Genomic DNA, 14,057 nt, shown 5'->3' on the forward strand with positions numbered 1-14,057 from the left:
GGAAGTTTCTCTTCCTAGAAGCAGCCTAGCTAGTAAATGAAGCAGGAATGATTGAGAATCACCGTTTTGCAATTTGCAATGCCAGAGAGTGAACAGATCCTGCGCAGAGCACCAAAGACTGTGAATATCAGAAAAAGACAGCCACACTTTAGTACCTGTCTTTTAAAATTTAAATTCAAGTAATTAACATATAATGTATATTAGTTTCAGAGGTAGAGGGCAGTGATTCGTCAGTTGTATGTAACACCCAGGGCCTTCTGTACCTCGGGATGGAAGCACACAGTACCAGGTGAGGTAGTCTCGCAAACAAAAAGTCACCTCTGCATCTGAAAGACCCCAATGCAGTTTACATCATCAGTTCTTGGGTGTGGTCAGCATCACCTGAAATGCAAGTTTTCAGGACTGCCTCAGACCAGAATTGGAATCTCTGAAGGCGGGGCCCAGCAATCTGTTTTAACAAGCCATTCAGATGACTCTGATATTGTTGGGAAGGATTGAGAATCACGGCTTTAAATACAATACTGACTTATAGGAAATACAGAGGAACATATTACACAACATCATGCGGATAGGGGCAAAAAAATCCAGACTGTGGAAAACTCTATTAGACAAATGGCCCAGTTTCTTTACATTTAAATTGTATGGAAATAAAAAGAGATGAAGAGGAACCTATTTTTTAAAAAAAGATTTTATTTATTTGACAGAGATAGAGACAGCCAGCGAGAGAGGGAACACAGCAGGGGGAGTGGGAGAGGAAGAAGCAGGCTCCTAGCGGAGGAGCCTGATGTGGGGCTCGATCCCAGAATGCCGGGATCACGCCCTGAGCCGCAGGCAGAAGCTTAACGACCAAGCCACCCAGGTGCCCCAAGGGGAACCTATTTTTAAGAGAGACTTGGGGAACATGCGAACCAATGGCAAATTTTGGACCTGATTTGGACCCTAATTCAAATAAACTAAATTTTAAAAAATATTTTATTTATTTATCTGACAGAGAGAGCGGCAGGCAGAAGGAGAGGGAGAAGCAGGGGGCTGAGGGGCTTGATCACGGGATCCTGGGATCATGACCTGAGCCGAAGGCAGATGCTTAACTGAGTGAGCCACCCAGGTGCCTCCAAACTGTAAATTTTTAAATAGCATTTAGGAGATAATTGGAAATTTTAATACTGGATATTTGATATTTAGGAAATGTTAATTCTTTTTAGGCATGATGTTGGTATTGAAGTTATATTTACGGGAGAAATGATGTCTTCAATTTATTCAAAATAATATTGGATGGGTGGGTGAGGGTATAAATGGAAAAGGGTTGACCATGGGTTGATGATAAGTGGGCCCAGGTAATAGGGACCTATGGTTCATTATACTGTTTTGTCTATAATTTTGTATATGTTTGAAAATTTCCATAGTAAAAACTTAAGGAAAGAATTGCCTTTGACCTTGTGAGTCTTTGTGTGAACCCATGGGAAGAACTTTGGGTTTAGATCCCTTCATGTCTGTTATCCTCATGTTCTTTATAGAGTAGTGAGAATTACATGATACACTGTGTTCAACTGCTTTGCAAAGAGCTTTGGGAAGGTTCTAGTAATCATTGACTGAGTTCTTTGAAGCCAGATATGGCATCTTCTAAAAATTTTTTTTTCAGCAGTGTTGATCATATAAAACAGGTGCTTTCTAAGTGTTTAGCTTCAGTACTCTTACTCAATTAAATCTTTACTTATTAAATAAATGAATATATAGGTCCATTCCAAATTCTAAGTTTCAGACCCCTAGATCATTTATTTAATAATTTTTGATGATTCATTCAATAATTAAGACTTTTAATGGATGAATGAAAGGAGGAGACACCGTCTGACAATTATTATTTAATGTTACCTTGCACATATTCAAATAGAATCTGTTATATATATTATAGATTATATTTGCTCCTCCTGTTTCATGATGGATCCTAGGCTGAAAACAGTGGAAGATGGGAAGCTCTTGTGCAGGGTAGATTTTCCTCTCTTGGCGATGTTCTTCATAAAAATAAGCAAAGTTTAAGCCAGGACTCATTTCAGGTCTTTACTCTTGAGCTTCCTTGGGTTCCACCAGAGGGCGCTCCACACTGCTTCACTCCTAAGGACACTATTTGGTCGTTTCTACTCCGTGCCTAGCAGTTTCAGATGCTGGGGATTGCCCAGATGAGTAAGATCTGGACTCTGCCCTCGAGGGGACGCCTGGGTGGCTCAGTCTGTTAAGCGTCCGACTCTTGATTTTTGGCTCAAGTCATGATCTCAGGGTCCTGGGGCGAAGCCCCACCTCGGGCTCCATGCTCAGTGAGGAGTCTGCTGGAAGATTCTCCCGCTCTCTCTGCTCCTCCCCCAACTCGTACTCTTTCTTTCTCAAATAAATCTTCCAAAAAAAAAAAAAAAGTGGGGGCAGAAGTGTAAACAAATAATGATGGCATAGTGTAGCAAGGGCTATAATAAAATTGTCACAAGGTGTTAAGGGAACTATTAACTCTGACTGCAGGGGGCAGGGAAGTCTTCATTGAACGTGAGCTGAATTGAAAGGCAAATCAGGGTTCATCAGGTGGATGCAGCATGGCTGGATACACATGCGGAGGTGAGCACAAGCATGGGGTTAGTTTGGTGTGGCTAAGAGTAAGGTTCAAGGAGACTGGAAAAAGGGGAAGTGGGGCTGGATAGTTGGTGGGGGTCAGATCATCAAAGGCCTTAATCCGAGAACAGAGGAGAGACAATGTGCACATCAACTCAGTAACTGTATGAGAGATCTTAAGGTCTGTGAGAGATTATACCCTTATCATACTTACGCACAAAATAGTTGTTTATTTTATTTAAGAAAAAAAAGTTTTTTTAAAGTAATCTCTACACCCAACATGGGGCTCAAATTTATGACCCCGGGATCAAGATTGCATGCTCTGGGGCGCCTGGGTGACTGTCAATTAGGCGTCTGCGTTTGGCTCAGGTCGTGATTCCAGGGTTCTGGAATCGAGGTCCACATTGGGCTCCTTGCTCAGCAGTGAGTCTGCTTCTCCCTCTCACTCTGCCCCTCCCCCTGCTCATGTTCTCTCTCTCTCTCAAATAAATAAATAAAACCTTTAAAAAAAAAAAAAAGAGTCCCATGCTTCTCCCACTGAGCCAGCCAGGCACCCCTAGATTTTTGTTTCTTTTTTTTTTTTTTTTTTTAAATTTATTTGACAGAAATAGAGACAGCCAGCGAGAGAGGGAACACGAGCAGGGGGAGTGAGAGAGGAAGAAGCAGGCTCCCAGCGGAGGAGCCTGATGTGGGGCTCGATCCCATAACGCCGGGATCACGCCCTGAACCGGAGGCAGATGCTTAACCGCTGTGCCACCCAGGCGCCCCTAGATTTTTGTTTCTTAAAGGGTCCTCAAGGACCATTTACACACTTCGCAAGATCATCATTCTCATGATTTTATAATCAGTGCCCCATTTTGTCATTCACTTTTCCCCACTTTCTTAAGATTTGATCTGTGTGACTTAAATGTGTCCAAACATCAGACTCACTCTCAAAAGCATGAAGATTTGCCGTGATTAAGGAACGCAAAAAAATTGTGGTTCAACCTTCTAAGACAATTCTAGAAGAGTCATTCTAGAAATGTTTGGGATGATGTCAGCATCATTAGAATAAAAGCTTGCACTGAAGGTGACAGCTTTAATGAATGAATGAATTTTATTTTGAAAATTGAAGTATAGTCGATATACGATGTTACATTTGTTCCAAATGTTGTATTACTTGTATTTGTTTATTTAGTTTTTTTAATTGAAATATAGTTGATATCCAATGTCAAGGTGACGGCTTTAAATGATAATTTGTGTTCTTTCTTTAAAAGAAAGACCCTTCCTCTGCTTACTTACTAGCTGATACTGGGGTCTAGCACCCTGGAACAAACTTTTCCCTGAGCCTTTCCCGTTCTGAAGCTGGGGGCGGGCCCCCACTGAGAGGGGCAGGAGGGCTTTTCCTCCTTTGCTCTGACTCACCTGAGAAGACTCACATCCTGTTTGCCTGGGCAAGTGGCTGGCTGCCCTTTCCACCCAGAAACACTCCTGAACCGACAAGTCCAACCTGCTTGTTCTCTTCAAGGCATCAGGACTCAGTGGGAAGTGAAGGGGAGGGCAGAGGCTAAAATGCCTTAGCTATCTCTCGGCACCTTTGCTGCTTTTCTGCAGTCAACAGATCTGTGATCAAAAACAGTGGTCCTGAGGCCTGCGGCAGCTTATTAGCAAAAGAACAACGTGACTTTAATTTTGTTTCTGAGTATGACTGAGCTCGAAGGACGAAGCACTTTAAATCCGAACAGTAGACTTCGAATGGAAAGGGCTGGAAGGGTTCTTGGAAGTCCCCTGGTCCACTCCCCTCATCTTATAAATGTGGAAACTGTGGACCCAAGGGTTTAAAATAGGGTGACCCTACCTCCCAGTGTCCCTGGGACTGTCCTGCTGTCCGCCTGTTTTTCCCGTGTAAGTAGCAGTAATGCCACTTTCACTCTCAGAAGTGTCCTAGTTCGGATGATAAATTATATGGCCACCCATATAATTTTCAGTGATTCTGTTGCTAAATTACATTTTCTTTCATGAGATTTTGCTTCTCAGGTAAAAGAGATAATAATAAATATAAGGGCACCTGGTGGCTCAGCTGGTTAAGGTCATGATCTCAGGGTCCTGGGATCTAGCCCCACCTAGGGCTCCCTGCTCTGTGGAGAGTCTGCTTCTCCCTTTTCCCCTTCCCCTCTACCCCTCCCCCTGCTCTCTCTCTTACTCCTTTTATCTTTCTCTAAAATAAATAAATAACATCTTTAAAAAATAATAAATATAAATTTTAAAATGTTAACTAATTTGGGGTGCCTGGGTGGCTCAGTCGGTTAAAGCATCCGATTTCAGCTCAGGTCATGATCCCAGGGTCCTGGGATCAAGCCCTGCATCCAAGGCTCCTTGCTCAGCAGGGAGCCTGCTTCTCCCTCTCCCTCTGCCTGCCGCATTCTGTGATGATGGAAATGTGCTGCATTTTGACGGAATCAATGTCAAGATCCTGGCTGTGATACTGTGCTGGAGTTTTGCAGTATGTTACCATTAGAGGAAACTGAGTCACACCATCTTTGTTATTTCTTACAGCTGATGTGAATCTATGAGCATCTCAGCATAAAAAGTTTAATTAAAAACATGTTAAGAATAATTTTAAAAGAACGCTGTGACCATGCTAGGCCTGCCCTTCTCCTGGCAGCAACCAGCTGAAGCTGGGGAGCAGCGGGGTCCGTGGATGGGCACGTGGTCTTTCTGGTTTGACACAGTCCCCGCTCACTTCTGATGGTCTCATGGCCAGCTTCACTCATTTGTTACCTGCCCAGGCCTAGGTCTGGGTCAACGCTAGACGGAGGGAAGTGCTACAAGCAGTTTTCCCCCTTTCTTCAGGCATGTGCGATTTCAAGATTGAATTTCCTCATTCTAGTTCATTATGGAGATTGTGGCATTAGCACGGTCTGCTGGGCTTCGTTTTCACTGCACATCTTTGTAGCATTGTTGGGAGGGGTTGCATGATGATTTGCTAGCTGGATGCCATTGACCATCAGAATCACCGTCATGTAATCGTTTGCAGTGACATTCTCCTATTTTTAATTTTTCTAGTTCCTTAGTGGGCTCTTCTTCCATCTGGCTCCCCCAGTTGGCAACCCATAGGCTCACCCCTGTGCGGGAGTGTTTCCTAAACCAGCGCGCAGCCAACTCTGGAGTACGACCAATATGTGGTTCTACCACACGTGCTTAGTACAAGGCTCGCACCATATGCTTCCTGCCGTGCCATTTGTGACACCCACACTGTTCTTTACCCTATAGGACGGTAAGTCGTCTGATCATGGCCTCAGATGTGGTGTCCATGTCAAGTTACTTATAATAGCTTTAGACAGAGTCTCAGGTTTTGTATTTTTCTCCTTGAGGACCTATAGTTTCCAGGTGGTCTGCAGATACCACTTGGAGAAGCACTGTCCTCAATCTTTTCCACGCACAGAAAGTTCTGGAAAGATGAATAGGTAACGTGTAAAAAAATTTTTTTTGGTGTTCTATGTTAATGTATTAAAACCCCTGAGAAGTACTATAGCTATATACAAAGCAAACAAACCCAAAATCTGTTTGTTTAGCCTGGCATTTCCCCTGAGTCTAGAATCTTCTCATTCAACACCTACTAACACCTGGAGGAGTGGTGTTTGTCTGAATGATCATTTAGGGCATGTTCGTAGCAGTGACATATGGCCACGATTTCTTGCAGTTCTAAGAGCTGGACCCCTGACCCTCCTCTCTTCCAGTGTCCTTTCTCCCTGGAACAGACACCATCCTTCCTATTGCTTGAGTTACACATGCCATGCTTCTCTGGCCTGTGACGTCATCTTAAACCCAGTGTGTCAGCAACTTCCTTTTCCTCCTGAGACGATGGCTGAAAATAGTGAAGAATGAGAGGTGGGGTTATGAAGGACCCAGGGCAGAACAGTGCTGAGGCTGAGGCCAGGGGAGAACAGAATTGCTGATTCGGATTTCAAGTCAAGACTTGTCGAAAGCTTGTTGGGGAAGTCTTCACTCGCTTATTCTGTAAGCAGGCTAATTGCAAGTTCAGCTTTCTTCCGAGAAGATTAGGTCTGTTTTCAAAGGTAAAGCATGCGGTCTCTGTGATGTTTATGGAGCAAAATATTTGGAGGTGTTGGAAAAGGTGAAGTTTTATCCCACTCTGCCTGGCATGGTGTGGCTCGCGTGGAGACTCCGTCTTTTAATTAACCGACAGATTATTCTCCACCCTCTTACTGTTATAATTCAGTGGGTGCTTGATGCAACCACTTTGATTATCTATCCTTAAATCTTTAAGTGGGTGTAAAACCCGTTAATAATGTCTATTACCTTTAGGAAAAGTAAAGCCTCCTTAGCATTACTGATGAGTCCTTACTGCCTTTCTCTTTTTACTCGTATTTAAAATTTCCATTACTGGGGCGCCGGGCTGGCTCAGTCGGTGGAGCGTGTGACTCTTGATCTCCGGGATGTTAAGTTCGAGCCCCACGTTGGGTGTAGGGATTGCTTTAAAAATAAAATCTTAAAAAAAATCAAATGAAATTTCCATGACTTCTTAGGATTTCCCCTACATTTTCAGAATTTAACTGAGAACCCTTGTAATACAATGGAGACAAAAGACTCTCACCTTCCATAGCTCCTTTCCTGCTGTTCTGCTTTTATATCCTAAGCTTGCTTTGTAGAAGGACCACAGGGTTTGGAATTAAAACCCAGCTACACCTGGGGTGCCTGGGTGGCTTAGCTGGTCACGTGTCTGACTCTTGGTTTTGACTCAGGTCGTGATCTCTGGGCTCTGGGCTCAGTGGGTAGTCTGCTCAGGATTCTCTCTCTCCCTCTCCCTCTCCCCCTCCCCGCACTTGGGTGTGTGAGCTCTCTCTCTCTCTCTCAAATAAATGAATAACTCTTGAAAGGAAAAAAAATACCCAACTACACTATCTCCCAGCTATGTGGAGTTACTAAATCTTCCAGGCTCATTTCCTCAGCTGTGAAATGGGGAAATTAGGGGCACCTGGGTGGCTCAGTTAGTCAAGCGTCTGACTCTTGATCTCAGCTCAGGACTTGATCTCAGGGTTGTGAGTTCAAGCCCTGCATTGGGCTTCACACTGGGCATGGATCCTAGTTTAAAAAAAAAAGAAGAAAGAAAAGAAAAGAAATAAGAATACTAATAAGGTACTTTCTAAGGTTGTTGCGAGATATAAAGATACGAAAGGTGAGCCATGTGACAAGTGATGGTTCTTACTATTACGACACTCCAGCCTCCTACTTGAAGTTCCTACACAGCCATGCTGTTTCAGTCCTTTTTTTTTTTTAGTTTAAATTCAATTAGCTAACTTATAGTACACCAACAGTTTCTGATGTAGAGTTCTATGCTGTTCCAGTCCTAATGCGAGGACGTTGGTCCAGAGGGCCCTGCCTTTTGTCAAGTGGATGTCAGGTATTGTTTAGCCTTTTCAGAGCAGGCTTCCCTAGCGCTGCCAGGCGGAGTCTGTCCTCATTCTTGTGCTGTCACTTGCAACTGGCCTGTACTTTATCATTGCAAAGCACCCCATACTGTGACTACTTGTTAAAAGCTGGATCACTCCTTGAGGGCTAACTAAGATCGTATCTTTTCTTTAACCTTTGAATTCCTAAGAAGAGCACCTGACTGAGTAGTTTGGCTCTGGTGATGGTCTGGAAGTTAGGCAGGGCTGGTTCTGGATTCTGGTCCTGTCAGTAGGTGGGTAACTGGGGGTGTTTACCTGACCTCCGAGTCTCAGACTTGGGCACATTTCCTCTCTCATTCCTGTCACCACCTATGGCAGACCTCATCCTTTCTCTTTCAGATGTCTGCTCCCCTATCTCCTGTCTCACGCTGGGACAGTGACCTTTCTTTCCTGCGAAACACATAAAGGAGAAGCCATTAGGGGAGAACTCCCTCAGGAGGAGAGAGAACTTTACACACACACACACACACACACACACACACACACGTAGAGGAAAACTCCTTCAGTTTTTGTTCCTGACCCTTTTACCTTCAAAGTTAGCCTATTTGCACCTATCGTGGGGTTCCCCTTATCTAGGCTGACCATATAAATTATCTTCCAAACCATAACACCAGGGTGTAAAAGGGGTGCTATTAATCATTACAGCAGGATAGCAGGTATAAACCACGACACTCCTGAACAACCAGAACATTGTTTTTTAAAAATTTTTTAAATTTTAAAAAAGATTTTATGTATTTGAGAGAGAGAGAGAGAGAGAGAGAGAGAGAGAGAAGGGGAGCAGGGCAAGAGGGGCAGAGGAGAGGGAGAGTCTTAGGCAGACTCCCTGCTCAAGAAAGCAAGTCTGATGCTTAATCAACTGAGCCACCCATGTGCCCCTTGAGTGATATTTTTATTTTTTAAAGATTTTATTTATTTATTTGTCAGAGACGAGAGCACAAGCAGGGGGTGTGGCAGGCAGAGGGAGAAGCGGGTTCCCCGCTGAGAAAGGACCCTGATGTGGGGCTCGATTCCAGATCACAACCTGAGCTGAAGGCAGCCGCTTAACCCTTGACCGACTGAGCCAGCCAGGCACCCCACTGAGCGATCTTTTAAATACACGAATCGGATCAGGTCACTTTTTGCTGAAAAGTTTCCAGTCTTCCTATTGTCTTCAAGATAAAGTCCAAACACCTTAACCCTTATCAAGAGCTGTTAGGGTCTGGCCTCTGAATAGGTTTTCAACCTCACCTCTGGTTAATCATTCTTTTACCCTTTTCTCTTTACCTACAATAGGGCTCAGTAGGTACTAGAATGAACAAATCTCTCAGAGCCTCAATTTCCTCCTCTATAAAATGGAGACATCTGCTTATCCTGCCGTTTCAGAGATCAGAAATAATATATGTAATGTTCCTACCACAGTGCTGGTTACATAGTAGGTACTTTTCTAAAAAAGTTTTTATTTTTAAAAGATTTTATTTATGTATTCATGAGAGACAGAGAGGCAGAGGCAAAGGGAGAAGCAGGCTCCCTCCACAGGGAGCCAGATGGGGGACTTGATCCCAGGACCCTGGGATCATGACCTGAGCCGAAGGCAGATGCTCAACTGACTGAGCCACCCAGGCCCCCTAAAAGTTTTTATTTTTAAGTAACCTCTAAACCCAACATGGGGCTTGAACTTGCAACCCCGAGATCAAGAGACACACACTCCACTGACTGAGCCAGCCAGACGCCCCAGGGAGGCATTTGATAAATGGAAATATTCTTTTTTTAAGATTTTATTTATTTATTAGAGAGAGTGAGAGAACACGATGGGGGGGCTGGGGGGAGCAATGGGGAGGGGCAGATGGAGAGGGAGAAGCAGACTCCCCACTGAGCAGGGAGCCCACATGGGGCCCCATCCCAGGACCATGGCTGGGATCATGACCTGAGCAGAAGGCAGCTGTTGAACCAACTGAGCCACCCAGGCGCCCCATCAATGGTGATTTTTCTTTGTTAAAAACTACCAGTATTCTAAGGAATGATGTCTAAACTAGCATAATGTAAAATAATGAATCTCAAGCACTTTATAAACATTTACTTAATGCTAAGGAGACTTGGTGAAAGAGGGAGTAGATTTTGCCAACATCTTATTATGAAAATTTCCAAACACGCAGAGAAGTGGGAAGAATTTTACACCGAGCACCTGTATACCCCACCTAGCTTCTTCAAGTACCGTTTAATTATACGTGTTTTGTCACGCATCCGCTCATTCCTTACCCATTGCTTTATCCACCCATCTCTCAATGCATCTTACTTTTCTGATGCATTTTAAAATTAAATTGCAGGGGCGCCTGGGTGGTTCAGTCAGTTGGGCGTCTGACTTCAGCTCCGGTCATGATCTCGGAGTCCTGGGATCAAACCCCACGTCAGGCTCCCTGCTCGGTGGGGAGTCTGCTTGTCCCTCTCCCTCTGCCCCTCCTCACGCTTGTGCTCGCTCTCTCAAAATAAATAATGTCTTAAAAATATTAAATTGCAGACATCAGGACGTATTTCACTACATACTTCAGCATTAATGAGTCCAATATTTGTTTATAATTCCTTTTTAAAAATATTGAAATAAGATTTTCATACGATGAAACACACAAAATGTTACATGTATACCATTCAAAGAGTTTTTTCAGATGTACAAGTCTGTGTAACCCAAAACTCTATCAAGATGCAGAACATTAATATCACTCTAGAAATTTCCTTCATGCCCCACCTGTCAACCCCTGTCCCACTTTCCCAAGGGCAAGCACTGTTACGATTTTTTCCACCAAAGATTAGTTTTCCCTGTCCTAGAGCTTCCTATAAATGGAACCAAAGAGCATGTACGACTCTGTATCTGACTACTTTTGTTCAACATCGTATTTTTGAGATGTATCCACGTGGTTGAATGTATCAGAAGTTTGCTTCTTTTTACTGCTGGGTAGTATCCCATCATATGAGTATTCTGCAGAACGGCCCATTTTCCTGTTGATGGACCCCTGTGCTATTTCCAGTTTGGGACTATTATGAATAAAACTTCTACAAATATTCTCATACAAGTCTTTTTGTGGATTTATAACTTCATTTCTCTTGGATAAATACCTGGGGGTGGAATTGCTAGGCTGGCTAGCTTTATATGAAACTTGGCCTGATGAGAAACTCCCAGACCTCCTCCCAAAGTGATCATGGGAGCAGTTTTCAATATCTTAACTAAGTATAATCACAAACAAGCAAATTTATGGAGTGTTTTTGATGGGCACCGAGCATAGCACTGTGTTTCATCTGATTCTTAAACCCAGCCTATGGGACGGATATTACTATTCTTATTTTACTTATGACATAATCGAGGCACAGAGAACGAAATCTTTGCCCCAGGCCTCACAGCTGGTCAGTGGCCAAGGGTGCGTTTGGATCTAAGCAGGTGGGATTCCAGCTCCTGCTTCCCAGTATGTAATAATGAACAAATAAGTGGCTGGGCCTTTTCTCGGGAAATGAATTAATTTCCTAAGAATGAAACTTGGTCGTGGTAATCAGAAGATGCTATGTTCATCAATAAACATGATATAAATATAAATTCTCACCCATTATTCGATGTGGTACCTATGGTGAACAGGGAGGTCCTTGGGTTATCTTCAAAGTCATCTCCAGCCCTGTGCAAATCCATCTAGCTGCTCTTTAGAGTAAGGGAAGGGTTAAACTTCAGAGTCGCTTCTGTGGGCCGGTTAATAAGAGCATGTTGCCCATCCTCTATAATTAAGAAAGGAGCCCAGGGCTTTACTGGGGAGGTATCCAAGCTGCGGTGAGGCGGGGAGATAGGAAGGCGTTCCCTCACATGGTTTTTCTAAGCTATTAGAGCTCAGTCTCAGATCCAGACTTGGCTTTGGAATATCTCTAGGGAATGCAAGGCAAGGAGGAGGACCAAGGGGAACACATCACGTCTTTTGGGCTGAGAGCCTACCTCTCATCTAGGACTCTGACATCCTAGCCCCCCTCTCTCATCTTTGAGAAGCTCACCAGAAGTTAAAAAAAAAAAGGAAAGGAAAGGAAGAAAGGATGGCACTGGGGTTGGTAGGGGTGGTTGGGAGTCCCTGAGTCTTCTGAAAATGGGTATTAAGTTTGGACTTTTCATTCTGGCTCCAGGCCAGGGGGAGTATGAGAAAGTCAATAGAGTATGTGGTGGTCGAGGTCCCAAGGCTTTTCCTCATTATTTTTAATTGTCTGATAAATACCAAAGTAACTCCACTCTTTTCGGGTTGTGTCTTAGCTACTTCCAAATGGTGTATTTGTCAGGATCAAGTCCATACTCCTTAGGATGGAGAGTGAGGACCCTGGACATCTGGGCCCAGCCTCTTTCTCCAGCTTCCTGACCTGCCACTCCTCCCTAAGCCCTGGGATGAAAATCATTTGCAGGTCCTATGGAGACCACATTTCCTGCCCACCCCCTCCTACTTGTTTCAACAACAGTGCCTCTGTTTTTCCTCTCTCAATTCCCATTTATCCTTTAAGGACCCATTTCATGGGCGCCTGGGTGGCTTAGTCAGTTAATGTCTGACTCTTGATTTCAGCTCAGGTCATGATCTCAGGGTCATGAGATTGAGCCCCACATTGGGCTCTGTGCTGGGCGTGGAGCCTGCTTGGGATTCTCTCTGCCCCTCCCTCCTGACTCTCTCTCTTTCTCTCAAGTCACAAATATGGTAATTACTTGTTAACATACACACTGTACCTCCCAATCTTCTTTGGACTCCGATTTTTGTCCCCGGGGCAGAAATGTCTTATTCTACTTTATATGTCTTGCCTAGCATAGAACAAAAATTAAATAGAATCTTTCCTAATTAGAAAACATATGGACAGAGAGTTTTGAGTAAACAAACGCTTTATTTGAACCACCCCCAGAGATAAATCATTTGTTTCCCTTGCTTTGTACAAGGCTGATTTCATCTTGCGAAAAACCCCACATTTTTGCTTTGGATGTTAACATGACAGTTTTTACAAATATCGATACAGACTAGTTTTTCTGTCTTTTGAGCCCTCAGTGAGTTTTCTCCTCTCCAGTGGGTTTCTAAGTATACCCCAGTAGAAGTATTTTTGGGAAATGTGTAGGCAGTTGGGATAGATGAGGTGCTTTCAAAACTATCAACTGAGGACCTCAGAGGGGAGGGGGGTGGGGGAATGGGATAGACCGGTGATGGGTAGTAAGGAGGGCACGTATTGCATGGTGCACTGGGTGTTATACACAACTAATGAATCATCGAGCCTTACATCGGAAACCGGGGATGTACTGTATGGTGACTAACATAATATAATAAAAAATCATTAAAAAAAACCAAAAAAACAAACAAACAAAAAAACAAAACTATTGGTACGCCATCCATTTTAATGATAATCAGGATTTTTCTCTGGAGAAGCTTAGAAAAAAAAGTGATGGTTCTGAAAACTTCTCTCTTCTTCCTTTTCTCCCATTTGCCTTGGCACTAACTTTAGACCTTACCTAGAAGCCTCCAGTTTTGCTCATAGTCAGACTGACGGGCCCCCTGCGGACTCAGGGGCAAATGTCCTTTTCACTCAGTGTTTTCTCAGCTTAAGGAGTCCAGCCCTTGGTCTCCTCCCTCCCCTCCCAGGGAGGGGAGCTGGGTGACTCTGGAGCCGCTCCTGTTAACTGGAAGAAGGAATTGGGCGTTGCTGGGCACAGAGCCAGGAACTTGAACTCTGCAGAAGAGTGGGCTCTCGGCAGCTGCTGACCCTCGGAGCAGGGCCAGCGGCCAGCTCACAGGGCATCTGGCTACCTGGGGAAGAGATTCTTCTGCGGCCGACAACAGGCAGTTTGTTCGGGCCGCCTGCCCTGATTCCTCTCCTGCTGCTTTTCTCTGTGTCCTTGAGCTCTTTGGTAACTCTACCTCTCACCAAATTTTGCAATTTGCTCTAGACTTCAAAACCTCGGGCTCTACGTCCCCTTCCTGTAGAGCTGCATTTCTCTGCAAGTTGAAAGCCAACAAAGAGGATCAAGTTTCCTTCTTCACTCCTTTTCTT

This window comes from Ursus maritimus, unplaced genomic scaffold (genome assembly GCF_017311325.1).
Source record: "Ursus maritimus isolate PB19 unplaced genomic scaffold, ASM1731132v1 scaffold_16, whole genome shotgun sequence".
In the NCBI taxonomy this organism is placed as follows: Eukaryota; Metazoa; Chordata; class Mammalia; order Carnivora; family Ursidae; genus Ursus; species Ursus maritimus.